Source organism: Mus pahari, chromosome 17, assembly GCF_900095145.1.
Source record: "Mus pahari chromosome 17, PAHARI_EIJ_v1.1, whole genome shotgun sequence".
Classification (NCBI taxonomy): domain Eukaryota; kingdom Metazoa; phylum Chordata; class Mammalia; order Rodentia; family Muridae; genus Mus; species Mus pahari.
In genome coordinates, this window is record NC_034606.1 from 15,206,121 (window position 1) to 15,226,623 (window position 20,503).

General features: G+C 36.0%; 1 pseudogene; it reads left to right on the plus strand.

Moving 5' to 3' along the window:
- Positions 1-4,028: 4,028 nt before the first annotated feature.
- LOC110335313 lies at positions 4,029-4,208 on the plus strand (annotated as a pseudogene).
- Positions 4,209-20,503: the final 16,295 nt, after the last annotated feature.

Sequence of the window (20,503 nt, forward strand, 5' to 3'; positions counted from 1 at the left end):
GTGTGTGTGTGTGTGTGTGTGTGTGTGTGTGTGTGTGTGTTTTCTTGTGGTTAAACCCAGGACCTCATAAATACTATACATGTACTAGTTCACTGATCCACTCCAAGCCCATAATTGAAACACTTTTAGTCATTAACTTCCTTATTTTAATTTTCTTCCAAGTGGAATGTAAACTTAAGAAGACTGGGGACTTATATGTATTTTCTTTCAGACTGCTGACTTTCAGAATAAATCATAATTGGATGAATAAATAAATGATTACATAATTTAAAATTCCCTATGAATTATAAATGAATTAGTGGTTTCTAAATGAGCAACAACCTCAAACCCTTATCTTGCTGTATTGTTTCGTTACCAAGGACCTTTTTGTGTGTTCTCAAATCTTACTTCCTCCAAGAAAGTAGGCTTTTGCATGGGTGACAGCTTTCTGTGTAGTGTATGGGTGACAGATGCAAGGATAAACTTTCAATCCCTTTATGGATACTTTTATTTATATATAAATATTTTATTTTATCAAGTTTTCACTTTGATATTTGACTGAATAGTATGAATACATTTTTTAAAACCTAGCATTAAAATTTAATGTTCCACCAGCAATATTTCTTTGCAATAAACATATATTCATGATTCAACTCTTAGTGTTTTTTTTTTTTCTCTTAAACGTACACTCTGTTTTATCCAACAGTTTTCTTTTGTTAGCCAAAAAAGTTTGTGGACAAATTTTAGCATAGCTCTCTTTAGTTTTATTTGGTTACCAAATCATGAGGTAGGGTCCATTCTAGTAACTTTAATTTGTTCAAAATCAAGTTCAACTAATTTGACTGTATACACATATACCTTTAGAATCTCCAGGCATTTTTAGCTTTTGAGAGTTCTCAGATATCTTTTCAGATTTTTAGAGTGTGAATAACTGTTTTCTATGTTAGCATTTGATCAGATCATAAAAATTACTGATTATGTTTTCTTAAATTTTGGGAATCTAAGCAGTTCTTAATCACATGATAGCGATAGTTATGCTTGGTCTGCATGTGTCAGCTCAGAGAGAGAGCTAGGGCTTTTGCATGCGTTGTAAGAGCTAGCCACAGGTCTGGAAAAATTAACAATCTATTTTCTCAGTAAAGGTTTAATCTTTTGTGAATATTAAATTTCTTCTTTCATAATTTTTCTCAAATCTTTTTTTTCTCAATAAAATTTTCTAGAGTATTTCGTGCTCTTCATTTTGTATCTTCATCTAATATAATTGGTCCTTTGGGGTTTTTGTTTAGAGAAACCACTCCTAATCCTTCAAATGGTATACACACTCATTGCACCCAGTTTTATATAATATCTCCATGGTACTGAGAGAACATGTGATTACAATTTCATCCTTTTTGTGTTGCTTTATAGCAGATCCTATTGTGCTATGAAATATCTCCTTGGTTTTGGTATGGTAGCATTTTACCTAAGCTCCATGATGATTTCAGTTATTGACTGTGTTAAAACAGCAATTTAGATGGTACACATGTATAGAGTTAGGTTGGATTATAGAATAGTTTAGTAGAAGTGGAGAGTCTGTACACTCTCTAGTTCATTTTTGTTCTCTTTTACACATCAAGGTAATATGAATTCAGTCTCTTTGACAAAATAGTGCTGTGTTAGGGTTACTATTACTGTAAGAAAACACCATAACCAAAAGCAGGATAGGGAAGGTGGGGCTTGTGTGGCTTCCACTTCCACATTGTAGTCCGTCACTGGAAGAATTCAGGACAGGAATCAAAACAGGGTTAGAACCTGGAGGCAGGGACTAATGCAGAGAATGTGAAAGGGTGCTGCTTACTGGCTTGCTCAGACTACTTTCTCATAGAAACAAAGGCCTCAACGCCAGGAATGGTATCACTCAGAATGGTCTGGGCCCTCTCCATTAATCATTAAGTATATGCCCTTCAGGCTTAACTACAGCACAAGCTTAAGAAAAACAGTTTTTTAACTCCATTGCCTCCTCCCTATGACTTTAGCTTGTGTGAAGTTGATATACCTCTTGTACCTCTTGATAACTTGTACAAACACATCACCGTTAAGCCACGATGTTTCCTTTTCCACTCAATCCCAAATTTTCCCGTTAAAAACATAAATCTCTCTAGGAGTCTGATAGCATTTACAAATTCAAACACATTAAACGGTCAATCCACTAAATATATCTAGTCTCTTTAAAAATTCAAAATCTCTTGTAAAAGTTCAACATTTCTCAACTGCGGGCTCCTGCAAGAACCAGGCCACAGTCACAGTAAGATCAAAGTGAATCTAAACTCCCAACAGTAAAAATAACTCAATGTCCAATGTCTGAGATCAGCTCAAAATCTTCTGGGCTTGGGTCACTCTTGCAGCTCTGCCCTCTTCACCACACACAGCTTGTATTCTGCTCCAGGTGGCTCTACTTTCCTGCTGCTCCTGTTTTTGATGGTCAATTCATGATCCTAGCATCTTCAATAACCTGGGGTAGTCTTCTGTGCTGAGGTTTCACCAATAACCTTTGCTGGGCAATTTTCATGGTGCCAAATCCTCAACTTCTCTTCCTGATCCCATCTGTCCTGGGGCTTCAACTGCTACTGAGGCTACACTATCACAACCTCATGTAAGTACCCTGGCCTCTCACAGTGCCAAGCCTCATCTGCTCTCCATGACCTCTTCATGCCTTCGAAATCAGGATCATCTGGGAGACTCACATTGAACAAAGTTCAGCTGCAAGCTCAAGGTAAGATCTAGGCAGCCACTAGAGCATATCTTCTCTCTCAGGAGGAGCTTACTCTTAGGAACACCTCCATAGAAGACTTCAACTCAATAATAATGGTCTCTTCTTAATCACAGCTGATTCTTCAGCCCCAAATGACCAGCACCCACTGTCCCAGCAAAGTGAACATTTTACTTTAGTAGTTTAGGTCTGTTGTTAATCACCGAAGCAGAGGACGTGAAAGGGTGCTGCTTACAGCCTTGCTCCTCTGGCTTGCTCAGCCTGCTTTTTTATAGAACCCAGGATCACCATCCAGTGATGGCCCTACACGAAATGTGTTGGAGCTGTTCCCATCAATCACTAATTAAGAAATTCCCTAGAGACTTGTCTAAAGCCCAGTCATATGAAAGCATTTTCTCACTTGAGGTTCCCTCCTATCAGATGACTTCACTTCTGTCAAGCTGACACAAAACTAGTCAACCCAAGTATCTATCACAATATTAAATGGTAAAGAGACAGGAGGGTAAAATCTGTTTCACATTGATATATGTTGCCATTTAGGTGATTAAGCTTTACTGTTTATCAAGTTTCTAGTGTGAGCTGGTAAATCTGAAGGAGAAAATGGGGGCCTTAATATTATGTGTCATTTCTCCACCACTTTATATTACCCTTGATCAAATTAAACAATAGGTTTTATGCTAGAATGTGTGGTACAAAAGGATATTCTTTGGAATATATAGAGAGGTTTCACTTTAGTATCTTAATCACCCGTGCCTTGCTTGCTGCATACTGTTTCATGATGCTAAGAGTAGTGCTTTTTACATAGGAATGTGGTTGATGCCAACTCCTCAATTTGGTTATGCATTCCTGGCAATCTGGAAAGTTTAACATATTCCCACATCATCACCTCATTAACTGACTTGAATATACTGTTAAATACAAGTTTCATCTTAAATAGCGGTTCTTTGAACCATAGTAAGTTGTTTAACAGAAGTGTATCTTCAGTTGTTACATTAGGAGTGTCTGTATACATGAAAACATGTGTGCCCGCATGTGTATTTTTCCTCTGGATTTCCTTATTATAATTTTTCATAACAAAACTTGGCACCTATTTCTTAGTAGTTGAACTACTCTTTCTACTGTTTAATGTATTACATTATGAAATATAATTCTATTTTTTTCCTATTATTTTTCCTATCCCCTCTACATTCCCATAATATCTCTGTTATGAGTAATGATGACAAAAGTTTTGAAAGATAAGCAGCTTACACACGTCCCCTGATAAAAACAGGCAATGCGCCTTTTCCCTCGTCAGGCGTCTGAAGGCAAGATGGGTCACCAGCAGCTCTACTGGAGTCACCCTCGGAAGTTTGGCCAGGGTTCCCGCTCTTGCCGCGTCTGCTCTAACTGCCATGGTCTGATCCGAAAATACGGGCTGAACATGTGCTGCCAGTGCTTCTGGCAGTACGCGAAGGACATAGGCTTCATTAAGTTGGACTAAGCGACCTTGAATGGACTGTTCGACTACCAAGTGGAACCAATCATGCTAGTCTTTGTGCACAAAGAATAAAAATGTGAAGAACTTTAAAAAAAAAAAAAAAAAGGCAATGCATGGTGTCCTGTAAAATTTAACTACCAAATGAAATTTAAAGAGCATAAACAGATTTAAAAACCCGCTTCTGTATCATATAGAGATTATTCCAACACTTCACATAGGATAAAAAGAAAATACAGAAATGAATAATAGATATTCAATATCTAGACCTAACTGTAGTCTTAAATATCAATACACTATGGGAGTTTTGAACAGTGAATAATAGTTTAAAGAAATTACCTTTATAAAATGCCCTTCCATGGAATTTTATTATTGATGGATTAGTTTTCATAATAAACATATAAACATTGCAGATACCATTTGATAAGTATGTTCATTTGCATAAAGATAAAGCCTAACTTTTCAAATTAAAGAAATATATATTTATTAGAAGTAATTTGTAAACATTTATTCACATAAGTATTATTCAACTGCCTAATTTATTCTACATTAGGGAGGACTGAGTTCTGGTTTAATGTCTTAAAGATAAGAATTAGTTTGAAATCTCAGGACTTTATATACTATGCTACGTTTCACTTAAGAAAACTTAAAACATAATACTTATATTATCTAGGAACTATTATTAGGTATAATGCACATAAACACAAAAATTGCCATTGGGAGTATTATACAAAAAAAACTCTAAATAGTCTAATGCTATTTAAAAATAACATTGATGATTATTTTAAGTAATGTTAATTAATATTTTAGTATAATCATATAAATTTTCTATGAAATTTTATGTGGTAAATATCTTCAGTTCTGAAAAAAACTTTTATATTGCATAAACAAATTCATCATTAAACTCTTCTTATTTTTCCTAATATTTTTAAGTATAAAACATGATTAAATCAATCAAAAAATCAGTTTGACAAGAAGAGTCCTGTTATTTGAATCATTTTTGAAATCGGTACATATATTGGTATTTTCAAGGTAATAATTTATTGACAATTATGTAGACTTCTTAATAAATTATTAACCTTATGAAAACAGTGATGTCCCTTTTATATCAGGAAATTTGATTTACAGTTTGGTTCAAAAATGTATGCTTAGAATATTTTGTTAGTGTTTTGCCCATAGTGTAGAGCCTGACTATGTGCGTTCTCTGAAATTCATAGCTCAAGTCCTTGCCCTGAGTGTCTAGGTATTAGAGACAATTTCTGCCCCCATGAGAGAAGTTTTCATGATGGGCTGGGTGAGTTTATACAAGAGAACTACAGAAAGATTTTGCAACCACTTTCAGCCTTGTGAGGATTCAAGGCAAAGGTGATTTCCAACCTGACTGAAGACACTAGAACATAGTAATACTGTACTGTGATCTTGCACTTGCAATCTCCAGACAGATAAATATAGTTATTTTTCTTCTCTACCTTCCTTTTTCTCTTTCCTGTAAGGTAACTATGTCAGTCTGTTGTCTTGAGCCAAATATATTTGTTTGTAGTATTATACCCAGTTTCACCTTTTATCTCTTCTCTGACCATAGTGACCATAAGACTGTATCACCCGAACTGGGTGGAGGTGGCACATAACTTTAACCCCAGCAGGTGAATCTCTTTGAGTTCCAGGACAGCCTGGTCTATACAGTAAGTTCCAGGACAGCCAGGAATTCACAGAGAGGCCATCTTGACGAAAAATAAAAATAATGACTTCGTTATCACTTCTTTCCTATATCATGTGTGTGTGCGCGCGCACACACACACACACACACACACACACACACACACACACGCCTTAAATGATACTTCTTTTAAAAGAGGTGACCAAAAATGCCTGATCAAAATTTTAACTTCTATAAGCACATAATATAAAGTATATACTGCAAGAAACTTGCTGTCTTCATGGAGCCTTTATAGAAAACTAACCTTCTCTCTGCTGTAAACTTTTATCTCTGAAACTAGATGGTTTCTTTTGTGACAACAGTATTTTTACAAGTAGGAGCAGACCAGATGTTGTAGGTAGTAGATAACTTTCTATTTATCATTTCAATGCAGTATCACCCAATTATATAAGGCAATATTTAACATTTGTGCTATACAACTGAACTTCATGTTTTAATATGAACATGCCACCTTAGTGATAAAGCATTACTGTTCATGTATACACAACATGCAAGGTAGCATAATTATAAAACCAATAAGATTCTATCAATTTATTAAAACACCACTCAGTTAAAAAGATCAGTCTTATTAATATTGAATGCTGTTTTGAATGTATGGAGTTTTTAAACAAAACAAAAACTTGCTCTAATTTTGGTTAGGGCTACATGCATGAGAATATATCAAATCATGTTGAGTAGAAAATGATGGTTTTTACCTGCAACATGTTTGTCAGTTCAACAACAACTGGCAATCAAAGACCACTCATCCAGAGCTTAATTCAAATAGGCCCTTACAAGATTTTATCTCAAAGGAAAACAACAATCCCTTTGTGAACACAAGTGGCAGTCATAAGAAATAGCTCTGTGATGCAGATGGGGGAAATAAGTGAATGCTATCCAAACATTTAAAAATAAATTAACAACCAAAGCTTAGAGTATATTTTTACATAAAGAAATAGATTCATGTGCATATTTAATAAGATCATTAAAGGTCTGAAAGCAAAGAAGCCCATTTTACAACAGGCAAACATAGGCTTTACCTGCATTTACTCTGCTAAAATACATCATCTGTAACGTGTTTTTAGTGTTTTTCAAAAGTATGTTTAAGATTTAGTTTTAATTTTATGTGTGTGATTTTTTTTTTCTGGCATGTATGTGCATGCACCTCATGTGAGACTGATGTATGCAGATGTGAGAAAGGGCATCAGCTCTTCTGATCTGGAGTGACTGATGGTTGTGAACTACCACATAGGTGCTGCAATGTAATCCAGGTTAATTTCCATAGCATCAGTTGCTCTTAACCATTCATCTCTCTCTTAAATTCACAATCTTTTATTCCTTTGATGTTTTCCTTCGCTTTCTATTTTCTGCTGCAATAGTTACTTTTAACACAATGGGATTATTTGATTCTTTTTTAGTTTGAAAGTATTACATATAGAAAGCTCTTCTTCACATAAACTGATTCAAATATCAACATATGTTCAACATTGAAATCTCTCTATTGGTAACCCAGTCACAAAAGAAGTCACTTGATATGCACTCACGGATAAGTGAATATTAGCCCAGAAATTTAGAATACCCAAGATACAATTTACAAAAGAAAATCAAGAAGGAAGAACAATGTGTGGATACTTCATTCCTCCTTAGAATAGAGAACAAAATACCCATGGAAGGAGTTACAGAGACAAAGTTTGGAGGGAGCTAAGATGAAAGGATGGACTATCCAGAGACTACCCCACTTGGGAATCCATCACATAATCAGCCACCAAACGCAGACACTATTGCATATGCCAGAAAGATTTTGCTGAAAGGACCCTGATATAGCTGTCTTGTGTGAGGCTATGCCAGTGCCTGGCAAATACAGAAGTGGATGCTCACAGTCATCTATTGTATGGAACACAGGGCCCCCAATGGAGGAGCTCGAGAAAGTACCCAGGGAGCTGAAGGGGTCTGCAACCCTGTAGGTGGAACAACAATATGAACTAATCAGTACCCCCAGAGCCCATGTCTCTAGCTGCATATGTAGCAGAAGATGGCCTAGTCAGCCATCATTGGGAAGAGAGGCCCCTTGGTCTCGCAAACTTTATATGTCCCAGTACAGGGGAATGCCAGGCCAAGAAGTGGGAGTGGGATGGTAGGGAAGCAGGGCTGGGGGAAGGTATAAGAGACTTTCTAGATAGCATTTGAAAAGTAAATGAATAAAATATCTAATAAAAATTGAAAAAAAAGAAATCTCTCTATTATCTGAATATATTCTACTGAATGAACTCTACTGTGGTTAGCAGATGAAGCTGGTTTTTATTGTATTTTGTTTTTTGTTTTTGTTTGTTTGATTTTTGTTTTTTGGGTTTTTTTGTTTTGTTTTTGTTTTGCTTCGTTTTGTTTTCCAGTAAAGTATGGATTAAGAGAAGACTACTTCTGCTGTCAACATTTCTTAAGTTAATTGTAATTCCTTGTGTAGCTGTGGGACCCTGTGATATTTCACCTCCATGTAGTAGAACAATCCACTGGTGTTGTCCTTGTTACAAAATCAGATTATTGGAGTATCACTGGTGAAATTGGTCTATAATTTCAATGAAACAGAATCTCAGCAGATTTTTCTGGTCCCCTGGCTATTAGAATCTTCTCAATCCCTCTTCCATGGTATTTCTTTGCTTTGTTTTTTTGTTTGTATTCTATAATTTTTATTGTTTTTATTCTTTAATCTTTTTTTTTACAGTCCAGTCTTTATCTCCCTCGCAGTCTGCCCTTTGACTGTTCCTTATCCCATATCTCCTCCTCCTGTCTCCAAGAGGATGTCCTCACTCCTGAATCCTACCCCACCAGACCACCACACTCCCTTGGACTAGAGTCCAGACCAGGCAGTCCTCTGCTGTATAAATGTTGGGAGCCTCATATTAGCTGGTGTATGCTGCCTGGTTGGTGACTTAGTGTCTGAGAGATCTCGGAGGTCCAAGTTAGTTGAGATTACTGGTCTTCCTATGGGGTCACCCTACTCCTCAGCTTCTTCCTGGGTTTCTCTAATTCAACCACAAGGGTCACCAGCTTCTATCCATTGGTTCAGTATAAATATCTACATCTGATTCTTTCAGCTGCTTGTTGGCCATTTCAGAAGGCAGTCATGCTAGACTCCTCTTTGTAAGCACACCATAGCATCAGTAATAGTGCTTGGCCTTGGGGCCTCCCCTTTAGGTGGCTCCCTATTTGGACCTGTCATTGGACCACCTTTCCCTCAGGCTCTTCTCCATTTTTGTCCCTGCATTTCTTTCAGACAGGAACAATGCTGGGTCAGAGTTTTTGACTGTAGGATGACAATCCCATCCCTCCATTTGATGTTCTCTCTTTCTACTGGAGGTGGACTCTAGGAGTGTCCTCTCCACGCTCTAGGGCATTTCATCTAAAGTCCCTTCCTTTGAGTCCTGGGATTCTCTCACCTCCCTGGTCTCTGGTACCCCCACTTCCCACCTCCTGAGGTTGTCTGGTTCTATTCCTTCTGCTGGCCCTCAGAGGAGGGAGGAAGAGGGGAGGGAAGAGGATTGCCAAGGGTTAATGCTGAAACAAGGCATGTTACCTCCAGTTTCTTAAATACCATACTTGTCTTTCCCGGTTTGTGTTACCTCACCTAGAGTATTTCTAGTTCCATCCATTTGCCTGCAACATTCATGATGTTTTTGCTTTTAATAGCTGAAGAGCATTTCATTGTGTACATGTGCCAAAAGTGTTAAATTATTTTATTTACATTCCAAATGTTGTTCCCCTTCCCTGTCCCCCCCCCAGAGTTCTTCACCCTATCTCCCTCCCCTTAGCCTCTGAGAGGGTGCTCCCTTGACACTGCCTCACACATCTTCTACATCCCCCTTCCCTCGATCATCAAGTCTCTACAGGATTAGGTGCATCCTCTCCCCCTGAGGCCACACAAGATAGTCCTCTGGTACATATATGCCTAAGGCAATTGACCAGCCCATGTGTGCTCTTTAATTGGGGGTTCCTTCTCTAGGAGCTCCCAGGAGTCCAGGTTAGTTGATACTATTGGTCTTCCTGTGGGGTTGCCATTCCCTTCAGCTCATTCAATCCTTCCCGTAACTCTTCCATAGGGGTCCCTGGCCTTATCCCAATGGTTGACTATAAGTATCTTCATCTGTCTGCATTAGTTGCTGGTAGAGCTTCTCTGAGGACAGCCATGCCAGGCTCCTGTCTGCAATCACAACATGGCATCAGTAATAGTGTCAGGGTTTGATGCTTGACAATGATATGGATCCCACTTTGGGCCTGTCACTGGTTGACTTCTCCTTCAGTCTCTGTTCCATTTTTGTCTCTACATTTTTCTTAGACAGGAACAATTTTAGGTAAAACATTTGAAGGTGGATTTGTAACCCTGTTCCTCCACTGGGGGCTCTGTCTATCAACTGGAGGTGGTTTCTTCCTACCTCCATCTTCCCACTGTTGGGAATTTTGGCTAAGGTCATCAGTGTTGAGTCATAGAAGCATCTTTTTATCCATCCTTCAGTTGAGGGACATCTAATTTGTTTCCAGTTTCTGGCTATTAGGACAAGAGCTGCTATGAACATAGTTAAAAAAGTGTCCTTGTAGTATTGTGGAGCATCTTTTGGATATATGCCCAAGAGTGGTATAGCTGGGTTATAAGATATAACTATTTCCAGTTTTCTAAAAGCCATAAAATTGATTTTCAAGGTAGTTGGACAAGTTTGCACTCCTGCCACAAAGGAGGCATATTTCCTTTGTTCCACATCCTCAGCAGACTGTGCTGTCACTTGAGTTTTTGATCTTTGCCATTTTGACAGGTGTAAGATGGAATCTCAGAGTCATTTTGATTTGCATTTCCCTAAGGACATTGAGCATTTCTTTGAGTACTTCTCAGCAATTAGAGATTCCTCTGTTGAGAATTCTGTTTAGATCTGAACCCCATTTTTATTTGGGTCATTTGGTTTGTTTGTGTCTAATTTCTTGAGTTCTGTATATATTTTGGATAGTAGAACTCGTTCAAGCATAGGTTTGGTGAAGACCTTTTCCCATTGTCTTATTGATGATGTCCTTAGCTCTGCAAACACTTTTCAGTTTCATGATGTCCCATTTACTAATCGTCGATCTTAGTGTTGGAGCTATTAATGTTCTGTTTAAGACTTGTCTCCAGTGCCAATGTGTTCAAAGCAGTTCCCCATTTTCTTTTCTATTAGATTTAGTGTGTCCTGTTTTATGTTGAGGTCTTTGGTCCACTTGGATGTGACTTTTGTGCAGGGTAGTATATATGGATTTGTTTTCATTCTTCTACATGGAGACATCCAGTAAGACCAGCACCATTTGTTAAGGATGCTTTTTTTCTTTGTATCATTTTTGTCTTCTTTGTCAAATATCACATGTCCAAAGGTGTGTGGGTTCTGTTCTAGGTTTTCAGTTCTATTCCATTAATCAACCTATTTTTTTTTCACCCAGAACCATATGATTTTTATTACTGGTGTGCTGTAGTACTTCTTGAAATTAGGGATGTGATATCTCCAGAAATTCTTTTATTGTACAGGATTGTTTTAGCTATCCTAAAACAATTTTGTTTTTCCACATGAAGTGGAGAATTTTTCTTTCAAGGTCCATAAAGAGTTGTGTTGGAATTTTGATAGGAATTATATTACATCTGTAGACTGTGTTTGGTAAGATGGCCATTTTCATTATTTTAATCGTACTAATCAATGAGAACAGGCAATCTTCCTACCTTCTGATATCTTCCTCAATTTCTTTGGTCAGAGACTTGAAATTCTTGTGATTCAGGTTTTTCATTTGCTTGTTTTATATTATTTATGGCATTTGTGAAGGATATTGATTCTCTGAATTCTTTCTCAGCTGAGTTATTTGTACAAAAGAGTGCTACAGATTTTTTTAAAGTTAATTTTGTATCCAGCCACTTCACTGAAGGTATTTATCACCTCTATAAATTCTCTGGTAGACTTCTGGGGATCACTTATGTATGCTATCATGTTATCTAGGAATAGCAATATCTTGGCTTACTCTTTTCCAACTTGTATCCCTTTCATCTCCTATGGTTGTCTTATTGTTCTAGCTAGAATTCCAAGCACTCTGTTTAATAGATAGGGACATAGTAGACAGCTTTACCTTGTCTATGACTTTAGTGGATTTTCTTTAAGTTTCTCTCCACTTGATTTGATGTTGGCTATTGGCACGCTGTACATTGCTTTTATTATGTTTAGGTATGTACCTTGTATCCTTGAGCGTGTTTTTTCTGTTTTCTTCTAGTAGATTTCATGGCTTACATTAAGGTCCATTTTGAATTGATTTTATACATGAAGATGTAGATCTAATTTCATTTTTTGCATGTGCATACCTAATTTAATCAGCACTATTAATCAGCACCCTTTCCCCAATATATTCCTTCATACTCTTATTAACAATTATATTAACATATCTTCCTTCACCTTTGCTCCGATAATATTTAGAAAATTTATCAAGATTTGGAATAATTAGTTCATAGTGGTTGATTTGTTGACTGAGCATGTTGCTTAGTTCTTTCTTAATTACGTGGAACCAAGAATTCACAGAAACATAAATGCACACACACACACACACACACACACACACACACTATGAAAAGAGCAGAGGTTTTAATTGTAAAGTATAAGAGGAAAAGGGAAAGGGAAAGGAGAGGGTAATGGGATGTTATTCTTATGAAAGCACATTATACACATAAAAGGTTCATTATGAAACTCTATGCAAATGCAATTAATAAATAGTAATTAAATTATTTTTTTCTTGTAAAATATGAATTTTTCTATGAACTTCAAAATGTGATATTTTAAATCTTGGACTAATCAAGTTGGGTACTTGCAGAGGTGGGGAGGATCTGAGGGAGATGGAAGAAGAGAAACTAATTAGAAAATATTTTGTTAAAATTATTTTACAACATGAAGTTAATAACTATACTAATAAATTAGTTGCTACTACTGGCACTAGTAAACTGTGTATTACATTCATTTCAGAATGAATGCATAAATGTAGGTACAAGCTTATTATCTGTTCCATTCATTCCATGTTAAATTATAAAAGCATATGACTGTGGATATTTTGTTAAAATTAAGTATGATTTGTTTCTAAACTTAAATGAACAAAAAGATACTGTACTGTCTCTGAGTCTTTATTATTAAATTTTGTATTGCTTAATTATTCTTTAGTACACTTGAATTACTCATTAAATAATACACTTTGGGAAATTTCTAATTATCTAAAAATGCTTGCAGGATTAAAAAATGCAGCTAGCTAGCAATTAATGACTTAAGTAACATTAATTTTCATAGTTTGTATAGTACATAAACTCAACTATATGGCATTACGTCCTGTGGGGAGTGAAGAAGAACCATCTATAGTTATTTACTTCTTGTGTGTATATCTTTGAGTTTCCAATAGGAAACAGTGCATGCATTGAGGAAATAAAATGGAAGAATTCAAATTTTCATTCTCTCTACAAACGTATTAACTCTGCACTTTTACATAATAAAAGCATCATGGAAATTAACTGGTGTTTAGAGTTTACCTTACCCAACAACACTTTCAGTGTATGTTGTTAAATTATAGGAGGGTGACAATCCTGTAAGTAAAAATATTATAGCAGAGAAAATACCTCTACTACATTTAATTATCTACTATAGTTATTTCACTTTCTATTAGAGCATGACAGTATCTATTAAATAATGTCCTGTAAATCATTCACATCATGTACAGTTTGCAAAAAGCACAGTGGACAATTCCCATGGCTTATAATTTATATTTTTCTATGAAAGAGTATAAAATTCATACTCATAATTCTGAGATGTAAATGGATCTTTTAAAAAAGAACTAGTCCAGTTAAAAGTGTCAGAAATGTTTTCAGTTTAAATTCTACTGTCCAAAAAATGATATTTTCTTTCATGTTATTCACAAACGTAACCATTAGTGGAGCTAATAAGGCCAATTCACTCTTGTTATACGCAAAATATAATTTAAAAAAAATTCTGTAGCTTTGGACGGCACATTCACGACCATCTGTATTCAGCAAGAAAGACTTAGACCATTCACTAAAAATAGCAAGTGCATTTTATTTTTAAAGACCTCAATCTAAGAGAGATTGCATAACTTCTCTCTCTAACACAGTCCAAGGTTTTAAAATCCTTTGTCAGGAATTCTTCCTATCTAACCTACATCACTCAAGCTTCACTGAGGTCCATCACTTCCTGTTGGCTTTTTTTTTTTATTCACAGTATAAATAGAGAACTGCTGAGATATAGCTGATTTGGAGATTGAAATAAGTTGAATCACATCCTGGACATTACTATCTGTCAGAAGAGGGCATTCTGAAAACAGAGCAATTTGGGGAAGAGTGGAATTAAATATAGAAGGAACTAAGTATAGGGAATTACAACGCTAAAAATTATTTACTAAAATAACTTGAAAAAATAGAAGATACACCATAATTGGTCATAAATTTTCTATTTTTGATTTAATACTACTATTTTAATACTATTTATTTTATTGCTATTTCTAAATGCTTCCTAAAGGCAAGAAATATTTAAAAAACAAAACAAAACAAAATAAGCACAGATAATGTGTGTGAAATTCTCCTTTGTGGGGAAAGAATATCCACTGCATTCCATTTTTTAAAGAATGCACTAAAATTTTACTTGATTTATGTGAAGAGTTTTATTCCTAAGAAAGATTACAATTCTTATTAAGTACATACAAATTAGTCCTCAGTGATGGTAACAATGTACATCAGAAGATTTGAATAAAACACCTGCCCTCTTGGGTTAGGTATTTTGTTGAACTAAATTTATATGTTTTACTTCATTAGCTCTCTGTAATTTAGTCAGACACTGATTGCCTGTGGTGTTCATTCCTCTCAATGAACTAAGAGGAAGTTTGTCTTCAGAAGAAATACCACAGAAGTAATGGAAGAATACTAAGACAGTAAGTGTTCTTTTGAAACTAAATAATAGAGATACTTAAGTTATAGCTATAGATGATCTGAATCTATGTATGACCACAGCAAAGAATTAGTTGGACACACCAAAAGTGGAACATTTTATTCTTAGAGAGGAAATCAGAACACAGCAGACACTTAGAGATTATAATACAGACAACCTAGGCTAATCAGGTCCTGACACTGCAAATCCTTTGCATTTGACATGACATTAACAGGCTAAGTGCTGAGAAAGACACTTTTTCTTTTAAGTTGGTACCACTGTCCAACTAGAATTCTTAAGAACTGAAGAATGTCTGAGCAAATTTTTCCCATTTTCTGCATTTTCCAACTAACATCAATATATATTCACTATATATTTATGCACTTAAGGTCACATATGAACGACTATTTTGACAATTGTTTACATGTGTAAAACTTTTCCAACTGCATATATTCCAGAGACAAATAGAATATAGTCAGACAAAGAGAGGCACCAAGAGAGCTCCCAGGGACTAAACCACCAACCAAAGAGTACACATGGTGGGACTCATGGCTCCAGCTGCATATGTAGCAGAGGATGACCTTGTTTGTCATCAGTGGGAGGAGAGGCCCTTGGTCCTGTGCAGGCTTTATGCCCCAGTGTAGGGGAATGTGAGGGCCCAGAAGAGGGACTATGTGGGTTGGTGATCAGGGGGAGGGGAGGAGGGTGAGGTAAGGTGTTTTCAGAGGTGAAACCAGGATAGGGGATAACATTTGAAATGTAAATAATGAAAATATCTAATTAAAAAAAAGACAGAATTTGTAAAGTCTTATATTTATATATCAAAACCAGAAAAAACTTGCCTCAAAAAATTTTTCCAAAAGTTAAAAATGTTTATATTTTACATGGAGTATCATACTTAGAGTAACCCAACAATTCTACACAATATAGAGTCACCTGAATATTCCAGATAAGATTGAGCTGTGAAAGTGACTATGGTGTGGCAATTGTCCTGATTGTATTGACGTAGCAGGATCTAACACGCTATTCCATGGGTAGGTCATTATGGATTTTACAGGGAAACAGTGAATGGTCTATTCAAAACATAGCATTCTTTTCCAGAATGTATGTCTGATCACAACTATAACAATCTACCTCCTTAGTTTATTGAAGGCAACAATGAGTGGGGATACTAATAGGAAATTACCAACAAGAATGAAAGTAAGTGACTCTGATGACTTTCTCACCAATTCTTTTCTTCTTACCATATACCTTGGATTTATTATAATTATCATCACTACTGCTAATGATATTTACTGTGATGCTTATTGGCATGTTAGTATAATCTCTAAATTTATTTATTGCTTGTCCTCTCTTTAGGTCTCCAGTTAACATTTTAAAGATATAATTTGATTTTATTGAAAAAGTGCCAAGTTGATAATTAACATGAGAAAATTGAGACTTTATCTGAATATCTTAATACACTGATTTTAAACCATTAACTTTTGGCCACCAGTTCAGTTCTTCAAGGGAGAAAAATCAATATGGGGAGAACAAGTGAGATATATTGGCAAAAACAGGTGTTATACGGTTAACCAAGTCAAGTATTTTATAAGAAGCTCAGAGTCCAAAGGACAGGTACTAATTAAGTGATAGCAAACACACACACGAACACACACACATACATGCGCTATATATATATGGCTATATTATATATTTATATAGTATGTGTGTGTGTGCGTGCGTGTGCATATATGTGTGTGTGTGTGTTGGTGCAAAACATTAAGGAAAATCACGACCTATGTGTGGAAAGCTTGGAAAAATAAAGTTTACAAATACTTAAATAAAATATTTTGATAAATCTAGAGAATGATAAAAATCATGATGCATGCTAGTATTAAAGGCATGTGAGAGAATGCCTGACTTCTGATGCATATTTTTAAGTTATGATGGAATTTAATAACAGCAATAGCAAAAGTATTACTACCAATGATACTAATTTAAATGTGTAAATAATATATAATTTAAGATTTGTATGCTATAATTGTCAAGTATGTTGGTGCCATGATAAGAATCTGTGTTGCTTTTATTATATGACAATAATAGTAAAGGTTATAATTATCTTAGAATGCTCAAAGTGCTGTTGTCTAAGTGTGAAGTGTTTTACAGTGTGCTTTATATCTTAGTTAGGGTTCCTATTTGTATCATAAAACACAAAAGTAACTTTGGGATAAAATGTTTTATAGCTGTTTCATAGGATCATATATGTGGCCATAAACTTAGCTATCACTTGATGGAAACATTTAGGAATTATTAAAATTATTAAAATTGTACCCTTATTGAAGGAGGTCTGTCACTGGGCTTGGGTTTTGAGGTTCCTAAAATCCATAGTTCATGCCCTTATCAGTTAGTTCTCTCTGTTTGTGTGTGTCTATCTCTTCATCTGTCTCACTGTCTCTGTCTCTCTGTGTATATTTCTGTCTCTCTGTCTCTCTCTGTCTCAGTGTATAAACTCTGTGACTGTTCAAAAATACACCTGACTCCTTTATTCCCTGCTGCCATAAAATAACCAAAAATAAATAAATAAATAAATAAATAAATAAATAAATAAATAAATAAATAAAAGTGCAGAGCATGAGTTCTGTCTCCTGGTGTGAGCCTTAAGACAAATCAGATATTAGTTAGCTACTCTCACAAATTCTATGCTAGCACGTTTTCTAGACAGGACAGATTGCAAGTCAAAGGTTTTCTCAGTGGGTTTTCTTTTCTTTTTTTTTTTTTATTAGATATTTTCATCATTTACATTTCAAATGCTATCCAGAAAGTCCCCTATACCCTCCCACTGTCCTGCTCCCCATCCCACCCACTCCTGCTTTCGGCCCTGTCATTTCCCTGTACTGGGGCATATAATCTTCATAAGACCAAGGGCCTCTCCTCCCATTGATGGCTGATGAGGCCATCTTCTGCTACATATGCAATTAGAGACACAGTTCTGGGGGGGTACTGGTTAGTTCATATTGTTGATCCTTCTGTAGGGTTGCAGAACCCTTCAGCTCCTTGGGTACTTTCTCTAGCTCCTTCATTAGGGACCCTGTGTTCCATCCAATAGATGACTCTGAGCATCCACTTCTATATTTGCCAGGCACTGTCATAGCCTCAGAAGAGATAACTATACCAGAGTCCTGTCAGCAAAATCTTGCTGGCATATGCAATAGTGTCTGTGTTTGGTGGTCGAATATGGGATGGATCCCCAGGTAGGGCAGTCTCTGGATGGTCCTTTCTTCTGTCTCAGCTCCAAACTTTGTCTCTGTAACTCCTTCCATGGGTATTTTGTTCCCCATTCTAAGAAGAAATGAGCTATCTACACTATGGTCTTTCTTCTTCTTGAGTTTCATGTGTTTTGCAAATTGTATGTTGGGTATTCTAAGTTTCTGGGCTAATATCCACTTATCAGTGAGTACATATCATGTGTGTTCTTTTGTGATTGGGTTACCTTGACTCAGGATGATATCCTGCAGATACATCAATTTGCCTAAGTATTTCTTAAATTCATTGTTTTTAATAGCTGTGTAGTACTCCATTGTGTAAATGTACCACATTTTCTGTATCTATTCCTCTGTTGAGGGACATCTGGGTTCTTTCCAGCTTCTGGCTATTATAAATAAGGCTGCTATGAACATAGTGGAGCATGTTTCTTTATTGCATGTTGGAACATCGTCTGGGTATATGCCCAGGAGAGGTATTGGTGGATTTTTCGGTAGTACTATGTAACATTTCTCTTTTGGTAGCCTACAGTACTTTCCCAAACCAAATTCTCTAGATCCTGGTGACAAAGTCTCCACGCAGTTACCTCCTCTATTTCTCTATGTTCAATGAGTTGTCTGGGTGACCTCCTTGGCTATCTGGATCCATTGTCAATTTGCAAAGATCAACCCTTTGCCTTAGCAGCAGCCTAGGTTGTTTGGAATTTCTATGACCCAGCATTAGACAACTTAATTGAATGCAATGCAATTCCCCCATTGGAAGACTCCCTTGGAAAAATGAGATAACCAAGTAAGACTCCTTATTCTTCATTATTTGGATTAAAATCACTTTCATAGATTCCAGGAGGGTGATACTGTACTAAGATTTTTACACCACTGCCAAAATGCTTCCCAATTCCACCCATCTCTCGCTGCATTCTCCCTATACCCATCACCTTATACCTGATGCCCCTGCTACCGTCTGTACATGTCCAGAGTCAACCCATGAAATCTATTTTGTGTCCTCCTCCCCGGGAGGTCCACACATTCTTCTTAGTCCTCTTCCTTTACCTAAACTTTCTATGTCCATGGATCATAACTTCATTATTATTCACTTAACAGCAAATATCAATTTATATGTCAATATATACAATATTTTTATGGGTCTGGGTTACCTCACTCAGAAAGGTTCTTCTAGTTCCATCTATTTGCCTGAAAATTGTATTATGTCATTTAAAAAAAATACAGGTAATACTCCACTGTATAAAGTTTCACGTTATTATGAATAAATCCACAATGGACATGATCGATGATGATCATCCTTTAGGCCTATGCCCAAGAGTGGTTTAGCTGGATCTTGAGGAAGATTGATTCCCAATTTTCTGAGGAAATGCCATATTGATTTCCATAGTTGCTGTACAAGTTAGCATTGTTCCACATCCTTGCCACCATAAACTCTCACTTGTGTTATTGATCTTAGTCATTCTGACAGGCATAAGATTGAATCTCGAAGTACTTTTGATTTTCATTTCCCTGATGACTACAGGAGATGAACATCTCTTTAAGTGTTTCTCATCCATTTGAGATTCCTAATATTAAGAATCCTTTGAATAGATCTGTTTCCCATTTTTAAATTGGACTGTCTGGTTTTATGATATTTAATTTCTTGAGTTCTTTATATATTTTGGATGTCAGCCTTGCATTGTATAGTAAACATCTTTTCCAACTCTGAAGGTTGCTGTTTTGGTAAAATGATATTGACCATTGCCTTACAGAAGGTTTTCAGTTTCATGAGGTTTAATTTACTAATTGTTGATCTTAGTGCCTGCTCTGTTCTGTTCAGGAAGTTTTTTTTTCCTGTGGCAATGCATTCAAGATTCTCTCCCATTTTCTCTTCTATCAGATTCAGTGTACTTGGTTTTTGTTTATTTTTGTTTGTTTGTTTGTTTTGTTTTGTTTTTGTTCTTTTTGTTTTTTGTGTTTTTTTTCCTTTATTAGATATTTTCTTTGGTTTTAAGTTGAGATGGTTGATTTCTATGTGTTTGACCAGCCCCACATGTTGAAGAATCTTATCCTTTTTCCAGTGTGTATTTCTGACTTCTTTATAAAAAAAAAAAAAAAAAAAATCAGGTGGCCATAGTTGTATCCATTTTTGTCTTGATCTTTGACTCCATTGATCAACTTGTCTGTTTTTATGCCAGTAACCATGTGGCTTTTGCTCTTTAGTACATTTTGAAATCAGGTATTGTAAGTGCTACAGCAGTTCTTTTGCTGTTTAGGATAGTTTTTCACTATCCTGAGTTTTTTTGTTTTTCCATGTGAAATTGAGAATAGTTCATTTATGATCTGTAATTTTAAGATCCCTTCTGAAGAGAGCTGGTCTCCCAATATAGCTGACACACCTGAGAGCACAGGTGAGACCAT